This window comes from Lethenteron reissneri, chromosome 59, assembly GCF_015708825.2.
Source record: "Lethenteron reissneri isolate LAM-NWPU_2019-01 chromosome 59, ASM1570882v1, whole genome shotgun sequence".
Taxonomy (NCBI): domain Eukaryota; kingdom Metazoa; phylum Chordata; class Hyperoartia; order Petromyzontiformes; family Petromyzontidae; genus Lethenteron; species Lethenteron reissneri.
The window spans coordinates 7,727,170-7,744,696 of NC_083837.1; the positions used below are offsets into that span (position 1 = coordinate 7,727,170).

The 17,527-nt window shown below is 52.6% G+C and overlaps 1 protein-coding gene across 1 annotated transcript in view; it reads left to right on the forward strand.

Moving 5' to 3' along the window:
* Nucleotides 1-2,584: 2,584 nt before the first annotated feature.
* LOC133357648 (phospholipid-transporting ATPase IA-like) overlaps nucleotides 2,585-17,527 on the forward strand; it is a gene marked incomplete at its 3' end in the record, with an annotated part of 80,486 nt that continues 65,543 nt past the window's right edge. The window contains 1 exon segment of the mRNA XM_061575719.1: nucleotides 2,585-2,671.

Genomic DNA, 17,527 nt, shown 5'->3' on the forward strand with positions numbered 1-17,527 from the left:
CACTACACTATACACTACTATACACTACACTATACACTACTATACACTCCTACACCACTATACACTACGATACACTATACAACACTATACGCTACACTACTACACTGCACATTATATTACTAAACATTACACTACTATACAATACTACTAGCTGTACTACCCGGCTTCGCCCGGGACTTGTATCCACCACGGCCGGCCGCCTTTGTCTCCCCAGTGGCGATGTTAATACGCCACAGCAGTTACTCGTTTGAGGCTGAGTCGACCTATGTGAGGTTCAAATAATCTTGATCGGTGGTGGCCATGAGCGGGAATCTAACTCGGTTCGCCGGGTTGGTAGCGCAGCGTAGCGTTAACCACTACACCCACCGCTCCTCACACACACAGACGCACACACACACAGACACACGCAGAAACACACAGACAGACACAGACAGACACAAAGACAGCACGCTAACCACTACACTACCGCTCCCCACACACCACACACGCAGACACACACACAGAACACACACACAGACAGACACACACACACAGACACACAGACAGCACGCTAACCACTACACTACCGCTCCCCACACACCACACACGCACACACACAGACACACACACAGACACACACACACAGACACAGACACACACACACACAGACACACACAGGCAGCACGCTAAGCACTACACTACCGTTCCTCCTACACACCACACACGCACACACACAGACACACACACACAGACACACACACACAGAGACACACACACAGACACACACACACACAGACACACACACACAGACACACACACACAGACACACACACACAGACACACACACAGGCAGTACGCTAAGCACTACACTACCGTTCCCCCTACACAACACACGCGCGCGCGTCCATAGGTACACATACACGCGCTTGCTGCAGACACACACATACACACACATACATAACCGCACATACACACAAACACATACACACACATGCATACACACAAACATACACATACATACAAACACACACATACATACACACAAACACATACACAATACACACACACATACATACAGACACACACATACATACACACAAACACATACAGACACATACATACACACATACATACAGACACAGAGACATACACATAAACACATACACACATAGTCATGACCCGGCTTTGCCCGGGACTTGTATCCACCAGGCCCGGCCGCCTTTGTCTCCCCAGTGGCGATGTTAATACGCCACACCAGTTACTCGTTTTGAGGCTGAGTCCCTCCCTCGCCACTCTGCCTCCCTCGCCACTCTGCCTCCCTCGCCACTCTGTAGAGGACGTGAAATTTGTATGAATTTACCTCAGAGTGGCGTGTTGGGTGTCGAGGCCTAGCACCGTGCAGAGCCTCCCGCCTTGCCTGATTTTCCCACCCGGCGAACGCTGGGTACGGGTGCCGGTCCCCCCCCCCCGCCGCGCTATTAAAAATGGCGTCCACCCCGCGGAGAAAAGTTGCTACTCGTTGCCAGGGGCAACCGCCGTCCAATGAAAGTGCAGTCCACACACACACACACAGACACACAGACATGAACGATTTTATATATATAGATAAACAGACTCTAGCTCTTCCTGGGGAATTCCCAGGCGTTCCCAGGCCAGCCGAGCGACATAGTCCCGCCAGCATGTCCTGGGCCGACCCCGGGGTCTTCACCTGAAGCTGTTTAATGCTTTACAAAAAGGTTTGAACACGTTCATGCGTTAGCTCTGTCCATCTGTATCGCGGTGTCACGATAACGCCCAAAAAGATGATCCAATACAAACAAAGGCTTAGTATAAAGTCGTGTTGCTATTTGGAAACTTATTTGATTAAAAAAAACCGGGCCAAATTAATCTGGAGCTGTCAAAAAAGTTGGTGTAAAAATCCGAAGCGTTCAATGGCTGAGCCTTTTCGGCCAAGGCAATGACATCCCACGCCGTGTGTGCGCCTCTTGTCCCAACGACGTGACAACATCGAGCGACGTCGCATGTCGAGTGCTGCGTGACGGCATGGCGTCATCTCGGAAGGAATCCTTATTGTCCCTGATTACTTCCGCACACTGAACATTTGTTAGAGAATCCATGTGAACGGGCGATTGTTCTTGTGGATATCGTGGCGTGTCATGGCCTTCGGTGAGTCACGTGGCCACCTGTAGTTTGAGCTGGTGGTTAGAAAAGGTGGCCTCAGTGAACCAGAGGTCAGAGCACGGCGCCGGCACGGCTGAATAACCTGGGTTTGAATCCAGGTTTTAGCCGCCTGTGGTTGAACCCGGGAATTCAAGTGTCACGAGTTTAGAGTCTCAGCTGGGTCACCAATGCCTGCACAACCAAGAAGTGCCCCCCTCCTGTTGAGTTGGGGTCATTTCTCCATCGATGCCACCGTCCACGGGGAGTCTCCTCTATTCCCTACGTTCGGACAAATTTCCGGAAATGCATGCGGCGGGAGGAGGCTCTTGGAGGCGGGTGCCGATTGCCCGCCCATGCTGCCTCCGCCACCCGTCCGTCTCCCCACACTCCCTTTCTCCGTACTCCCTCTCTCCGCACTCCCTCTCTTGGTTGTCTGCGGCATGAGCGAGTGCGAGCGGGTGCGCGCTAAAGCCTCCGGAGCCGGTCGTAGTTTTTAAATCGGACAGAGCACAGGACCGCCGTGCCACTGCAGGTATCTCCCTCTCTCAGCTTTCCTGTTCCCACACTCTTTTCACTGTAAGAATTCTTATTTTTGTCTTCACATCATCTTTTGCTATTCTATTGCGCGTGACAGCAAGTGTGTCTCGGGGCTAAATGTCTTACCTGGTAAAATAAAAATAGATTTGTTTATAGTTTAAATGTCAGTGCCGAAGTCTGCTCGCCACGACAGAAGGGCTTCAGGAGAGAGAGAGAGATTGCGTAGTTTTGCTGTTCCTCTGTTGAAGGAGTGCCGACTGACTGTGGTTTACTGGGTGGTCCACGGTTTGGGTTGCATGGCCAACAGTCGCTCTGCCCTATCTTGTGTCCATTAACCTTCCATTCGTGAAGGAGGTGCGCCCACGAGCCTGGTGATGTTGTTCTGATGCGGTTGATGTTGGGTGGGAGACCGGGAATGTGTTCTGGCGGAGGCTCCGCCCGTTGAGTTTTTTCACATCGCCTTGAAAGCAACTGATGTGGCTATCTAGGCGAAATGGACCTCGTTCATCCGAATCAACGTCGCTTGGCTAAATTCTAGCTGTGAGAAAAAACTAATCTTATTGCCAAACGAATTATTGGTAGCGTTGTGCTTGCCCCCTTGTGTGCAGATTCAAAAGGCCGCTTTCAAATAAATTTTGGTCCAACGTGAGCTCCGAGAGATGTCCTTCTGCAGGCCGGTTCCTGACACGGCGGGTAATGTCGCGCTGCTCGGCAAGAGTTCCCCGTCCCTTGGCACAGTGCCGGGAGCACAACATCACTATCACCAACATCATCATCATCACCAGCATCAACATCATCATCATTATCATCGCTAGCATCAGCATCATTAACATCATCATCAACATCTTGATCATCATCATAATCAACATCTTGATCATCATCATCATAATCAACATCATCATTGCCAGCATTATAATCAACATCATCACAGCATCAACATTACCAATATCACCAGCAGCAGCAGTAGCCGTGATCTATCCACTGTTGAGTGAAGCGCGTTAAAAGAGAGGCAGCGTGGTGTCTGTAAAAGGCAGTACAGCAAGTGGGCTCCTGCCGGGCTGTGTAAGAGGTTTGCGTGCTACCCCCTCGGCAGGCATGGGAGTTCTCCGCTTGCCCCACACTGCTCCCCACCCCCTCCAGTGGGGCCCTGCCGTGGCGTGGAGACCTCTGTGAGGCCCTCCCACCTCGGAGAGAGTGAAGGGCTGCACCTCACCCATCTCCCTGTGCCCCGTGGGGAAGGGCAGAGTGAATGGCTGCACCTCACCCATCTCCCTGTGCCCCGTGGAGAAGGGGAGAGTGAAGCGCTGCACCTCACCCATCTCCCTGTGCCCCGTGGGGAAGGGCAGAGTGAATGGCTGCACCTCGCCCATCTCCCTGTGCCCCGTGGAGAAGGGGAGAGTGAAGCGCTGCACCTCGCCCATCTCCCTGTGCCCCGTGGAGAAGGGGAGAGTGAAGGGTCGCACCTCACCCATCTCCCTGTGCCCCGTGGGGAAGGGCAGAGTGAAGCGCTGCACCTCGCCCATCTCCCTGTGCCCCGTGGAGAAGGGGAGAGTGATGCGCTGCACCTCACCCATCTTCCTGTGCCCCGTGGAGAAGGGCCGTTACCCAAAACATTCCCATCTGATATGATTAGTTTCTTGTTCGGATTACGGTGTTATCGACGAACGCGTTTCGTGGCACTGCCATTCTGTTCTTGTTGCCGTCGTCAGTGCTAAAGGGGGCGCACCGCTCTCATCATCCGGCAGTCTGAGTTCGATTACCTGCTCGTGGCTAACATCGGTGGCGACCAATGTCAGAGCTGGTCCGGGGACATTCACCAATCGGCACAGACCGGCGTGGCCGAAGATGTGGTCAGAAAACTGCTGAACACCAACTTGCTGTTCCTCCAGAAGGGGAGCAATTAAGAGCTGTGAGTGATTGCTTCATTGCTGTGGGTGTTTGACAGCGTGGGCGACAACATACATCGACGGGGCGGGGGCGATAAAGAACAAAGGAATGAGGAAACCAAAACAAAGATCCCCGTGTAGCCTTAACAGACTGTTGGGGCAATCTGTTAGCGAGCAGCACTTAAGAACGGCACAGCACACGGGGGGGGGCGGGGTGGCCAGCGCCATGCCCGGTAGGTAGCCTTTGTCTCCCTCTCGTGTGTGTGTGCGCTCACTCTCTCGTGTGTGTGTGCGCTCACTCTCTCGTGTGTGTGTGTACCACTGTGTATGTGCGCTCACTCTCTCGTGTGTGGGCGCTCACTCTCATGTGTGTGTACCACTGTGTGTGTGTGCGCTCACTCTCGTATGTGTGCGCTCACTCTCGTGTGTGTGTGTACCACTCTGTGTGTGCGCTCACTCTCCCGTGTGTGTGTGTGTGTGCTCCTACGATAGTCAGCGCTCACTCTCCCGTGTGTGTGTGTGTGTGCTCCTACGAGAGTCAGCGCTCACTCTCCCGTGTGTGTGTGTGTGTGCTCCTACGATAGTCAGCGCTCACTCTCCCGTGTGCGCTTGCGGGCACTGGAATTGAAATGTGAGATGGGGAAACCGGCGGTGAATGTTTAATGTGAACACGCGTGTTGACACACGTGTTGTCACGCCTCTCAGGTGACAATGCTGAAAACCTCGTTCACTTGCCGCCCTCCGTCAGTTGTTGTTGCTTCTGCTGCTGCTGCACACGTGTGTGTATGCACACGCGTGTACACACGTGTGTACAAGTACAGCTGCTCTTGTTGATATAATACCACATTGTGATTATCGCAGAACAAAAACAAAACGACAAATTCAAAAACTTTCATTCTGGAAGGCAAACTTAGTAAGTTGTGCAATTATAATCTCAACAGTGAGTCAAGGACAAAGATCCCTCGTTTAGCCTTTAGCAGGCTGTTGGGGCAAGTGCCTTTAGCGACCACCTCTGTAGGCTGGCACAGCACACGAGAGGGATCGGGTGGCCAACACCATGCCCGGCCGCTTTTGTCTCCCCCGGTGCTGATGCCGATGTTTACTACACACCGCAGCACCAGCTACTCATTTAAGACTGAGTCAACCTAGGGGATGCTCAAGGCCGGTTCAGATAAGCATTACCACTGTTGGTCACGAGCGGGATTCAATCTCGGGTCGCTGGGTGCGTAGTGGAGTGCGGCTAACCACTGCGCCGCCAACAACACCGGCAGTCGGCGGGCGGCATGCCACTCGCCGCGTCCTCTAGGTCGGTCCACTGCTGGATGAGAGGGCCTTGCCTGCGCGTTCCAGGTCATGGGGACTATTTGACTTCCGTCGCGCTGGTCAGCGCAGCAGGGCTGTGAAGGTGGCGTGGTCGGATACAACAATGGATTTTACCGCCTAACCCCAATGCTGCCCACCGCATAGACCCACAAACCACCTACGACAGATTATGAATGCACAGTGGTCACCCATTTGAGCACTTAGCTTCTGAGATCTGTTGAGATCAGGTGCATCCCAGGTGATTTGGTCATAGGCTTGCGTCTCTATTTTAGCAGAATCGGTCACACGGTTTAAGTCGGTCCTTAAAATTAACGTGGGTTATTAATTGTGATACGGCATACACATTTTCAATAGAGCAAAATTGGAATATAGTTCAGGAAAATTACATTTAGGTGGTTGGATAAGCTCAGAGGTCAGAGCGCTTGAGCTGTCAGCTGCCAGTGAGTGAACCGGGTTCTCAGGTGTCGTGAGCCGATGGCCTCAGCCTGGTCACCAGTGACTTACGTAGAGACCCAGAGACTGAGTTGTGATCAAACTCGATGCTGAAGTGCCTGCTCACACACGACTGCACACGAAAACAAACGTCCGCATTACGTTTGACTCAGCATGCAATGTGGCTGAATTCCAGCTTTGGGAGTTAAAATATCGAGTTGGCTGTCACGTGACGGGCATTGCTCTTGTGCAGAGTGTGTGGGAAAGTCCTGCCCGACTGCGGATAAGAGGTCACTTGAAAGAATCTCGACGGTGGCTCCGTGATATCCACCTCCGTGGGCCGTGCTGTAACTCGAAGGGGATCGCACTGCTCTGCGACGGATCCGATGCAGAATCAGAAGCTTGATTCATCCTGGAGCAATCCGATGAGCTCTGAAGCTCTTTCACAGATGTCCAGTCGGGGCACGGGGTCATAAAGTTACAGCAACAAACGATACAATAATCAATTGAAATGCAAAGTATAGGAAAGTTTAGCAAACCGCTATGAATAAATAGATAAAGAATATAAGTTCAAATTGTATGAGTACACTACTAATTTCAAAGCTTGGGCAAGGCAGAAAAATAACGGCAAAAACAGTCCCAGACCACATTAAGACCACACACTACAGCCCCAACAAACACTCAGTGGCAGTGACGTCACCACGGCGCTTGCGCCAGGCTATGTGCACGTTCAGGTCAGGTGAAATGTCGAACGCCCGCTGGCAGGAGGTCACGGGACAGACCAAAGTGCCATGGGTTGACTGAGATGACTGGCCGATGCTCCAAGTGTGACCCCTATTGTGCCAACTTGCTATGTTTTGGCCACCCGGCGCTTTACGCGTTGTTGTGAGCGTCGCTCCTCTGCCCTTCGTTGTTGTTGGAGGGCGACTGCCTCCAACTGCCCAGTAGCAGCGTCCTTCACGAGCCTCCTCCACAGAGGCCGATCTTGACACCGCTGGTAGCAGTCATCGGCAAGTCCACTCAGCTCCACGTCCTCCTGTACCACGTCACTCCATCTCTTCTCTAGCCCGTGCCGAGCCCGTTTAATCCCCTCAGTCTGGCTGAACAAAAGTTGTTTAGGCATGTGGTGGCTGGGCATGCGGGCGACATGGTGCAGCCAGTCCCAGACTACACCAAGACAGCACTACAGTCTGAGGCTACACCAAGACTACAGCCTGAGACTACACCAAGACTACAGCCTGAGACTACACCAAGACAACAGCCTGAGACTACACCAAGACTACAGCCTGAGACTACACCAAGACAGCACTACAGCCTGAGGCTACACCAAGACTACAGCCTGAGACTACACCAAGACAACAGCCTGAGACTACACCAAGACAGCACTACAGTCTGAGGCTACACCAAGACTACAGCCTGAGACTACACCAAGACAACAGCCTGAGACTACACCAAGACAACAGCCTGAGCCTACACCAAGACTACAGCCTGAGGCTACACCAAGACTACAGCCTGAGACTACACCAAGACAACAGCCTGAGGCTACACCAAGACTACAGCCTGAGACTACACCAAGACAACAGCCTGAGCCTACACCAAGACTACAGCCTGAGACTACACCAAGACAACAGCCTGAGACTACACCAAGACAGCACTACAGTCTGAGGCTACACCAAGACTACAGCCTGAGGCTACACCAAGACTACAGCCTGAGACTACACCAAGACTACAGCCTGAGACTACACCAAGACAACAGCCTGAGACTACACCAAGACAACAGCCTGAGGCTACACCAAGACTACAGTGAAACAACACACTATAGTCGTCCCTCAATATTATTGCACATAAAAAATGTTGGATACCTGAATGCGTCCATAATAGTTTTTTTTGGGGGGGGGGGGGGTTAGATCTTGTAAACATCGATGTGTCATTAAACTTGACATGCGCCAATTAGTTACGAGTTGAACTCATTGGCGTGGTGGAGACTAAACCCACTACACCATTTACAATTCCATGACTCCGATAGCATTGACAGTACAACATAAAAAATAATGTTGTCCTGTCAATGATTGTTGTCTTGTCAATGGTTCTCCAGCAGGAAGCTCGCCCCAGTATTTTGTTTGCTGGGGAATATCCCGTCGGGAAGAATTGCCCATTCGTCTCGAAGAGACGGGTCGGCTAAGACTCGCTGACTCGGCGCTGTTCGCGGCAAGGCACACCAGGCAAGTGTGCACGGCGGGCAACACTTTCAGCGAATCAATGCCCCTCCTTTAACCAGGCGCGAGCACCGATGTTAAAACTGTCGCGGTCTGTTTTATAACTGCATTAGCTTTGACTGCATTAGTGTCATCGTCGTCATCGTCATCAGGAATCCTGTGTATGCCTGACTCACGGCGGTCGCGGTGACACGAGGTCCCTCCCCTCTGTTATGGGGGTAAATGTTTCTCGATCCTTCCTACGTTGCCAGTCGGACTCTGATTCAGCACGTTATCGATCGCTGCTGCGCTTTCAGGCCGTCGCCCGAAACGTCGCCTTGTATGCGACGTCTCCCCTCTGCAGGGCATCGTTGTTATTGGCGAGCGTGTGGCGAGGGTTTTTGTTTGTGTAGATTGTGCTCCTGCACCGCTGCTGACGCAGGATCACAGATGTTGTGGTTTTGTTTAAACCCTTTCCCGGAATAGGTACGCAAACTAAAATAGAATAACTTAATTGGCACCGAGGCTCCCACAACGCCACGGCTGGAGGGTGTGCGGCACAGTTTGGCACCATCTATCGGAGAGTGCGGCGGTCGTGTCGCCGCGCTTCTCTGCGATGAGTAACAACGTCTTTAAAAACAGCGGCGCTGCTACGACGCCTCTATAAGTAAAATGAACACTTAGCCGTTTGCGCCTTCCGGGATACAGCTGTGAATGGAGGACACCCCACACCCTGGGACGTGCAGTATCTCTGAACGGGGAAGGGTTAATGAGCGCTGATTACCGGCTCTCGCCTCTGTCCCCACGCGCGCTGCTTGGGCGCGGTGACAGATTGAAGGTGCGGAGCGGGGGCGGTGATCGATTGGAAAGTTTCTTGATCTGCCTCTTGCTGGATGGATGGGGAGGTGGCAGGCAAGGCTTGGCAACATCCTCCGCATAATGATGAGCCGCGTGGTGCTGGGGGGCGTGCCACGTCGGGGGTTTCCCACCTTCATGGGACAGGGAGTGGGGGCAGCCAGGACCGTAGTCCGTTAACAATGAGGCCCGTTAACGTTTTTTTGGTGAACAGCGGCCCGTGGTTTCCGCGGTGGCTAGGAGATGTTAACTACCTCGCCTGGTATACAGGAGGTCGTGGTATCGATCCCGACCCTGACGCCTGCTGTATAATTGAAGTTTACAAGTTCTCCCCGTGGTCGCGTGAATTTTTCTCCGCTCCCCCGGTTTTTGCCTCCACATTTAGAATCATGCATTTAGAGTATTTGGCCGCTATAAATTTGCACACGATAAGCCACTTCGTTGAGCTATTATATTTGTGAATGCCAGGTCGCTTCTTGAAGAGCTACGTAGCTCGGTGGGCTTTGCCTGGTAAAATAAAAAACATAGTTTAGTATAAAGCATGAATTGGGAACATTTCAGTGAGTCAATCGGCAGGTCAGCGCCCACGACTCTTCAAAAGCAGTGCTCGCCCAGTCTCCTGACTGGTCGCTACTGTGAATGTGGAATTTACACCACTTTGGACACTCTAAATGCATGTTTCTCTTGCTGGGTGGACAGAGGGGGTGCGGAATTGGAGAAAGTGGCCCATAGTCAGGGATGATTATCATAATTGTTATTTTAATATTGTGTGTGTGCGTCTGTTTTTACGATACAGGAAACTGCAGTCTCCGGAGAAATCCCACACACGGAGAGGTTGTGTTGTGGGGGGGGGAGGATATTACACACGTATATTTATGTACATTGAACTTCTTTTGTACCGTACGTAGCCAACCGTGCTAAATCGGATGTGTGGGGGGAAGCTCAACAAACCAAACGCATGAAGCAGTTCTGAAGGAATTGGTTCGTCAATGTCGATGATGATGATTTTATAATTTATAGCTCAAGTGGCTTCCTAATATCGGAATGAAGAGCAGTCCAGGTGGCCACAGAAGTGGATCTGAAAGCGCCACGTGATGCGGTGACCGTTTTTATTCGATTTCTCACCAAAATCCTCTGCGAGGATGACCGGAGTTTGCGTGATGATGGTTTATGCTCCACGACGGGATGAGTGAGATGTGTGGCGAGTACTTTGTGTCTAATGAGTGGGACCTTATCACGTGTTCAGACACTCTGCACAGAGAAGCCAACAACAACCTAGCTGCTGTACTGCCCCCACTGCAAGCACTTGGCAGTCCATTGCAAGCATTTGTTTGAGCGCGAGAACTCTGGACCGGTTTCAACTTCATGGGCCTCGTCAGCGGAGTCGGGCTCACCGAACGAACGCCGACGCTCGGAACGGTGGGCACGTTCAAATCCCCGCCACTGCTGCCCACCCAGCCAATGGAAATGATAAACGTGCGCATCTACAAACCTCGACTAGGTGAGCCGCAGCGCAGCGTGGCGGTGTCACGCAGGCTAACGAGAGTTGCTTGTTTTGTTTGTTCCCCCGGAGGAACCGGAGTGACGCGTGATGACTTTGTGAAGCGGCGGTGGCTTGGTCATCCACTGAGGGGTGGCGAGAAATCCCCTTCTCTGTTTTTCGGAGACCCTTCCGAAATATGAAGAACATTTGGACGTCTTGCCCTCTCATGAATATTTTAGCAGCGAGCAGAGCTAAATCAATACAATTACGGGCCGCGTGCGCGTGTGCGCGTGTGTGTGTGTGCGCGCGTGTGTGTGTGCGCGCGTGTGTGTGTGTGCGCGTGTGCGTGTGTGTGTGCGCGTGTGCGTGTGTGCGCGTGTGTGTGTGCGTGTGTGCGTATGTGTATGTGCGTAGGTGCGCGTGCGTGTGTGCGCGTGCGTATATGCGCGTGCGTGTGTGCGCGTGTGTGTGTGCGCGTGTGTGTGTGTGTGTGCGTGTGTACGTGTGTGTGGTGGTCGCGGGTTGCTGAGGAGATTGAGTCTGCCTCAGTGGCCCGCGATCACAAATCACTATTTAATTCCATCAAAAAAGTAACCTGCAGCGCCACACCTATTACCATCATTAGGGGAAAAAACGGTGATCCAATCTCTGACCCCCAGGAACAGGTTTGCAGATTTGCTGAGCATTTCTGTGAGGTCCTGGGGGAGGGGAAATCCCTCAGCCAGGAAAACATCATGGCACAAAGTGGGGATAACCCTGCTGAGGCTGCAGTGCCTCAAATATTGGAAGAGGTCACCCCCTGTGAGTGGCTGGCTGAGGTGCCATCTGTTGAGGAAGTACTGAAGGCGATCCAGAGTCTGAGACTAGGAAAGGCACCGGGCAGAGATGATCTCTCAAGCGAAATGCTCAGGGAGGGTGGCGTTTGTGCACAGACTGCCCTATATGACATCATAACAACAGTCTGGACCACTGGACGGGTTCTGCAGGATTGGAAGGATGCCCTGGTGGTCCCCCTCTTTAAGAAGGGGGACCGCACAGACTGTAACAACTACAGGGGCATCTCACTCCTCAGTGTGCCGGGAAAGGTCCTGGCAAGGATTATTCAACATCGCCTTGCTAGGCATGCTGAAGAGAGGCTTGCGGAGCCCCAATGCAGTTTCAGGAAAGGGCGGTCCTGCACAGATGCCATATTTTCTGTCCGTCTGCTACAGCAGAGGTGTAGGGAATTCCAACAAGACCTACATCTCTGCTTTATTAACCTGGTCAAGGCCTATGATACCATCAGTAGGCCTGGGCTCTGGGTTGTTCTTCGTGCTTTCGGAGTCCCTGACCCTCTGCTCATGATCATTAAGGACCTTCATGATGGTGAGCGGGCCCGGGTAAAGCTACGTGGCCGGGAGTCAGAGCCTTTCCCTGTACACCTTGGGGTGCGACAGGGATGACCTCTGGCTCCCACATTATTTAACATCTATTTTGACCACGTAGTTCGTGAAGCCTTCAATAGCTGTACCGGGGGAATTTCCATCTGGTACAGATATAATGGGAGGCTGATCGACGCCCGGGTGCGTTCAAGGGATTGCTCCCGATTGGTTAACCACGTTATGTATGCCGATGATTTGGTAATAGCTGCTCATTCAGAAGAGGAGTTGGAGACGCTGCTGCTGAGACTGGAGCGTGCCACTAAGAGGTGGGGCCTTACCATCAGCCCCACCAAAACTTAGCACCTGCCTGGGTATTTTGTACCATCGGACACTCCACCCCCACAACTCCCAATCGGTGATGGGGTAGTAGTGGAGAGAGTGGAGAGTTTCCCATACCTGGGCAGTGTGCTTATGACCGGGTCCAGTTTAACAGCAGAGGTCTCACTCTGAATCAGTCGAGCGGCAATATATTTTCATCGGTTGCGTAACGCTGTGTGGAAGCTACCTGGTCTGTCGCTCCACACGAAGCTTCAGGTCTTCTCGGCCACGGTCATTCCCTCCCTTCTCTACGCTTGCGAAACGTGGACCCCCCTAATGGAGCATCTTCGCCGGTTGGAAACATTTAGGTTGGCCTGCCTACGATCCATCCTGGGTTTAACCAGGCTGGATTGTGTGAGGAGCTCACAAATCCTTGAAAGATCTGGGCAAAGTCCCATCGGTGAGCTCCTCCGGCAGGCAAGGCTGCGTTGGCTGGGTCATGTAGCCCGTATGCCCAGCCACCGCATGCCTAACAGCTTTTGTTCAGCCGGATCGAGGGGGCTAAACGGGCGCAGCACGGGCTAGAGAAGAGATGGAGTGATGTGGTACAGGAGGACGTGGAGCTGAGTGGACTTGCCGATGACTGGTACCAGCGGTGTCAAGATCGGCCTCAGTGGAGGAGGCTCGTGAAAGATGCTAGTCATCTCGGTCAGTCGACCCGTGGCACCTGGGTCTGCCCCGTGACCTCCTGCCAGCGGGCGTTCGACACTTCACGTGGCCTCAAGGTGCACTTGGCCTGGCACAAGCGTCGTGGTGACATCACCGCCACTTAGTGGCGAATGGCGGTTGTTGTTGTTGTGTGTGTGTGTGTGCGTGCGTGTGTGCGTGTGTGTGTGCGTGCGTTTATCCTCGGGGAGGAGCGGTGGAGCAGTGGTTCGTGCGCTGCGCTATGGACCTGGCAACCCGAGGTCAATTATCACTCGAGGCCAACACCGGTGATGCTTATTTGAACCGGTCCTGCGCCTCCCATAGGTCGACTCGGCCTCAAATTGGTACCCGGCGCGTAGTAAACATCGCCACTGGGGAGACCAAAGTCGCCGCGCTGACCTTAACAGGCGCTGCTCGCTAACCAGCACTTGCCCCAACAGTCTGTGAAGGCTACACAGGAGGATCTTTGTCTTATTTTAGCGGAAGGGGGTCGAGGCGACGCTCGCTCTGCCTGCCGCGGTGACGTTCAATAGAGGAGCGTCGCGAGTGCACTCGCTCAAAGACACCGGCAGTGCTCTCCCGTCCGCCACCGCAGCAGCAGCGGCAGCAGCAGCACGCGGCGATTCGGCGCCCACATCTAGCGATGATTTGCCGCGATACGGGGGGTCACGATCGTGTCCGAGCTTTGATGATCTTTTTTTGTGTTTATGAAGAAGGGCAGTTGCCCGAAACGTCACCTATTATGCCTGTTTTGTGTTCAGGCCACGCGCACCGTTATTTACGAACGTGTTGAGTTTTCTGAATTGTTTGTTTGTATTCTTACCGTCTCTCTGGTTCGTTCAGTCTGCCCGGTTTGCACCGTCTGTTTGGCTCGCTCTGCTCATCTCGCGTGCTCCGTTTATTTCATCTTCGAGCAGTCTCAGTATTTTTGTGCAGCGCCTTTCGCGAAAAGATGGCCGGCCCTGGCTCCCTCCACCGCCTCAGTCGGTTCACAAAGCGGCACTGACGAGCATGGGGAAGTATGGTCAACCCCCCCCCCCCTTGCCAATCACAGCCCACGTGGGGAAGTATGGTCAACCCACCCTCCCCCTTGCCAACCACAGCCCACGTGGAGAAGTATGGTCAACCCCCCCCCCCCCCCACCATGCCAACCACAGCCCATGTGGGGAAGCATATTTTTGTTAAAATCTCTTAAAAATATTTAATTCCTCACAATATCTATTGAAACATCGCGACATCAGCAATGAACGCTCTAAATGAACATGTATATTTTTTGCCATTACCATCGGTGCTGTCTACAAAACCATTTTGTGGAGTAATTGGGCAGCGTGGTGACGATGATGTCATCATTGGTTTTCGTCGTCAATTCAATCCTTTAACGACGGTGTGTGGGAGGCCTTCATCCAGCAGTGGATTGGCCCGAAAAACGGCTGTAAATTCACTTCACTCCACCGAGAAAGGAATTTTTGAGTCAGTCTGAAGGATTGTTATCGTGCACTCTGATGACTGAAAGTCCATCACGAGTTCTCTTTCCAGTTCACATATTTATTTTACGTTCCAAGCAAATTCCATTTAATTCGAATTAAAAATTCTTGTTAAATCGATGCGCGAGATGGAAATGTGCGTCCTGACCCAAAAGAGCGTCCCAGAAGAGAGCGCACGTCCTTGGTACTGTTGTGGAGGGCGCGCTTTGTGCCAGAGTACACCGTCCGATGTACACCGTGCCCTGTACACCGTGCCCTGTACACCGTGCCCTCTACATCGTGCTCTGTACACCGTGCGGTGTACACCGTGCGGTGTACTACGATGTACGACAATGTCAATCCTTTGACGATGGTGTGTGGGAGGCCTTCACCGTACTACACGTTGTGTATACCGTACTCTCCACCGTAGCACTGTCTCGTCATAGCCACCTCGGTATCCGTGCATGTCCCTGTTGTCTTTGTGCGCATTCTGTGTTCATGCCGCTGCGCTACGAACACGGCGACGCGAGTTCGATTCCCGCTCAACGGCCAACACCGGTGACGATTGTCTGAATCGGTCCTGGGCCTTCCCTAGGTCGACTCAGCCTCAAATTAGTACCTGGTGCGGTGTGTAAACATCGCCACTGAGGGGAAAAAGGCGGCCGGGCCTGGTGGTTACCCGCCCTCTCGCGTGCCGTGCCGGCCTTCAGAGGTGCTACTCGCTCACAGGACTTGCCCTAATAGTCTGTGAAGGCTACACGGGGGATCTTTGTCTGTCTTTGTGTGTGCTTTCCTGTTTGTGTGTTGTGTTTGGCTTATTTGTTGCGTGCGTGTTTTGCGGGTCTGACCTTAATGTATGTAGTGTTTGTGCATGAGCCATTGTGCGTGTTCACCACTGTGTGTGTGCGCCTCAGTGTGTGTGTTCATGGCTGTTTGTGTTCACGACTGTGTGTGTTCACCACTGTGTGCGTGTTCACCACTGTGTGTGTGTGTGCATCTGTCAGTCATCTCAGGCAGGTCACCCATAATACCTGGGTCTGTCACGTGACCTGTCAGTATGCTTTAGACATTCCACATGGCCTTAAAGTGCACCTAGCCTGGCACAAGTACCGTCGTGATGTCACCGCCAGTTAGTGGCATTTATACTTTTCCATTGTTTGTGCGTGTGTCTGGGGAGCGGTAGTGGAGTGGTTTTCACATTGTACTCCTAACCCAGTGTACCGAGTTTGATTCCCGCTCACGACCACAAACAGTGGCGAATATCTGAACCGGTCCTGGGCCACCCTTAGGTCGACTCAGTCGTATATGACTGCTGTACCTGGTGCAGCGTGCAAACATCAGTATTAGGGAGACAAAAGCGGCCGGGCTTGATGTTGGCCACCCACCCACCCTCTCGTGTGCTGTGCCAGCCTTTCTAGGTGCTCGCCAACAGCAATTTCCCCAACAACCTATTTAGGCTACACGGGGGATCTTTTCCATTGTATATGCAATGGCATTCATCATGACAAGTGTAGTGGCATAGAAGAGTAGCGGCATAGCGCCGGCTGCTGGCAGGGAAGGGGATCTGCGGCCTGCGGCAACCCTGGCGTCAGCAGGCCACGTGGTACTCCAGAGGGCACTCTAGGGGGGAAGGTGACAGAAGGGGCACACCGAGAACCCGCTGGTAAGTTCTAGAAAGGGGGCGTGAGAGTTTAAGAGGGGCCCTGCAGGGCACCTCGGGGCTGTTGTGTGGAGTGGGATCCCTGTCGTGCCGCTGAAGTCTTCGTCACCGTTCTTGTCGTCGTCTTCACCGTCCTTCTCGTCGTCGTCTCCATCTTCACAATCTCGGGGCGTCACAGTCAGGCGGCCTACCAACTCTTCCGGCTGAGTAACGTCGCCGACAATGACGGACTATAACTATAATTGTAAAGTGTGAACCCTGATGGCGCTCGTTACTAATGAAGTGCCTACAACTCTTATCGACTCCGAGTTAGTCACTACGCAAGTACTCCAATTCCCTTCACAGCAAATATAATCCGGTCCATTCCTTTCTGCTCAAACAGGGAAGTTCTTCTCCAGAGCATCAGCAACGAGTCCTGGGCAGCTCCTTGGGAAGGATGCTGGGCCCTGATGAGTGCTTGCCACAAATGAACCACGATACCTCGCTGATCTCGTCAAGTAGCATAAACTATCAGCACGCAAACTCCGGTGGTCACCCTCGCAGCAGCAGCTTTTTGGCTCGCCGTCGAACAAACACGGTCACGGCATCGCGCTCTTTCAGATGCGCTTCTACGGCCGTCTGGAATGCTCTTCCTTCCGATATTAGGAAGCTACTGGAGCTGTGCACTTTGAAATCATCATCATCTGGATTGACAAACTAATTTGTTTAGGACTGATTTTTGTGTCTAGTTTTGTCCTTCCCCCGCACGTACGATTAGCACGATTGGCTACATACACCATAGGTACAACATACATACATGATACGTATAACATACATACACCATACATACAATGTATAACATCCATACAACATACACCATACGTATAACATACACCATACATACAATGTGTGTGGATGAGTGTCGTCCGGCAGGCGAGCAGTGGTGCAGTGGTTAGCGCACTCTATACAAACCTGGTGGCCCGATTTAGATTCCCGCTCATGACTAATATGAGAAATATCTGAACTGGTCTTGGGCCTCCCCTAGATCGACTCAGCTTTATTTGAGTACCTGGTGCTGTGTCTAAATATCAACGCTGGGGAGACAAAGGCGGCCGTGCGTTGTGTTGGTCACCCACCATCGCGTGTGCCGTGCCAGCCTTCATAAGTGCTCACTAATAGCACTTTCCC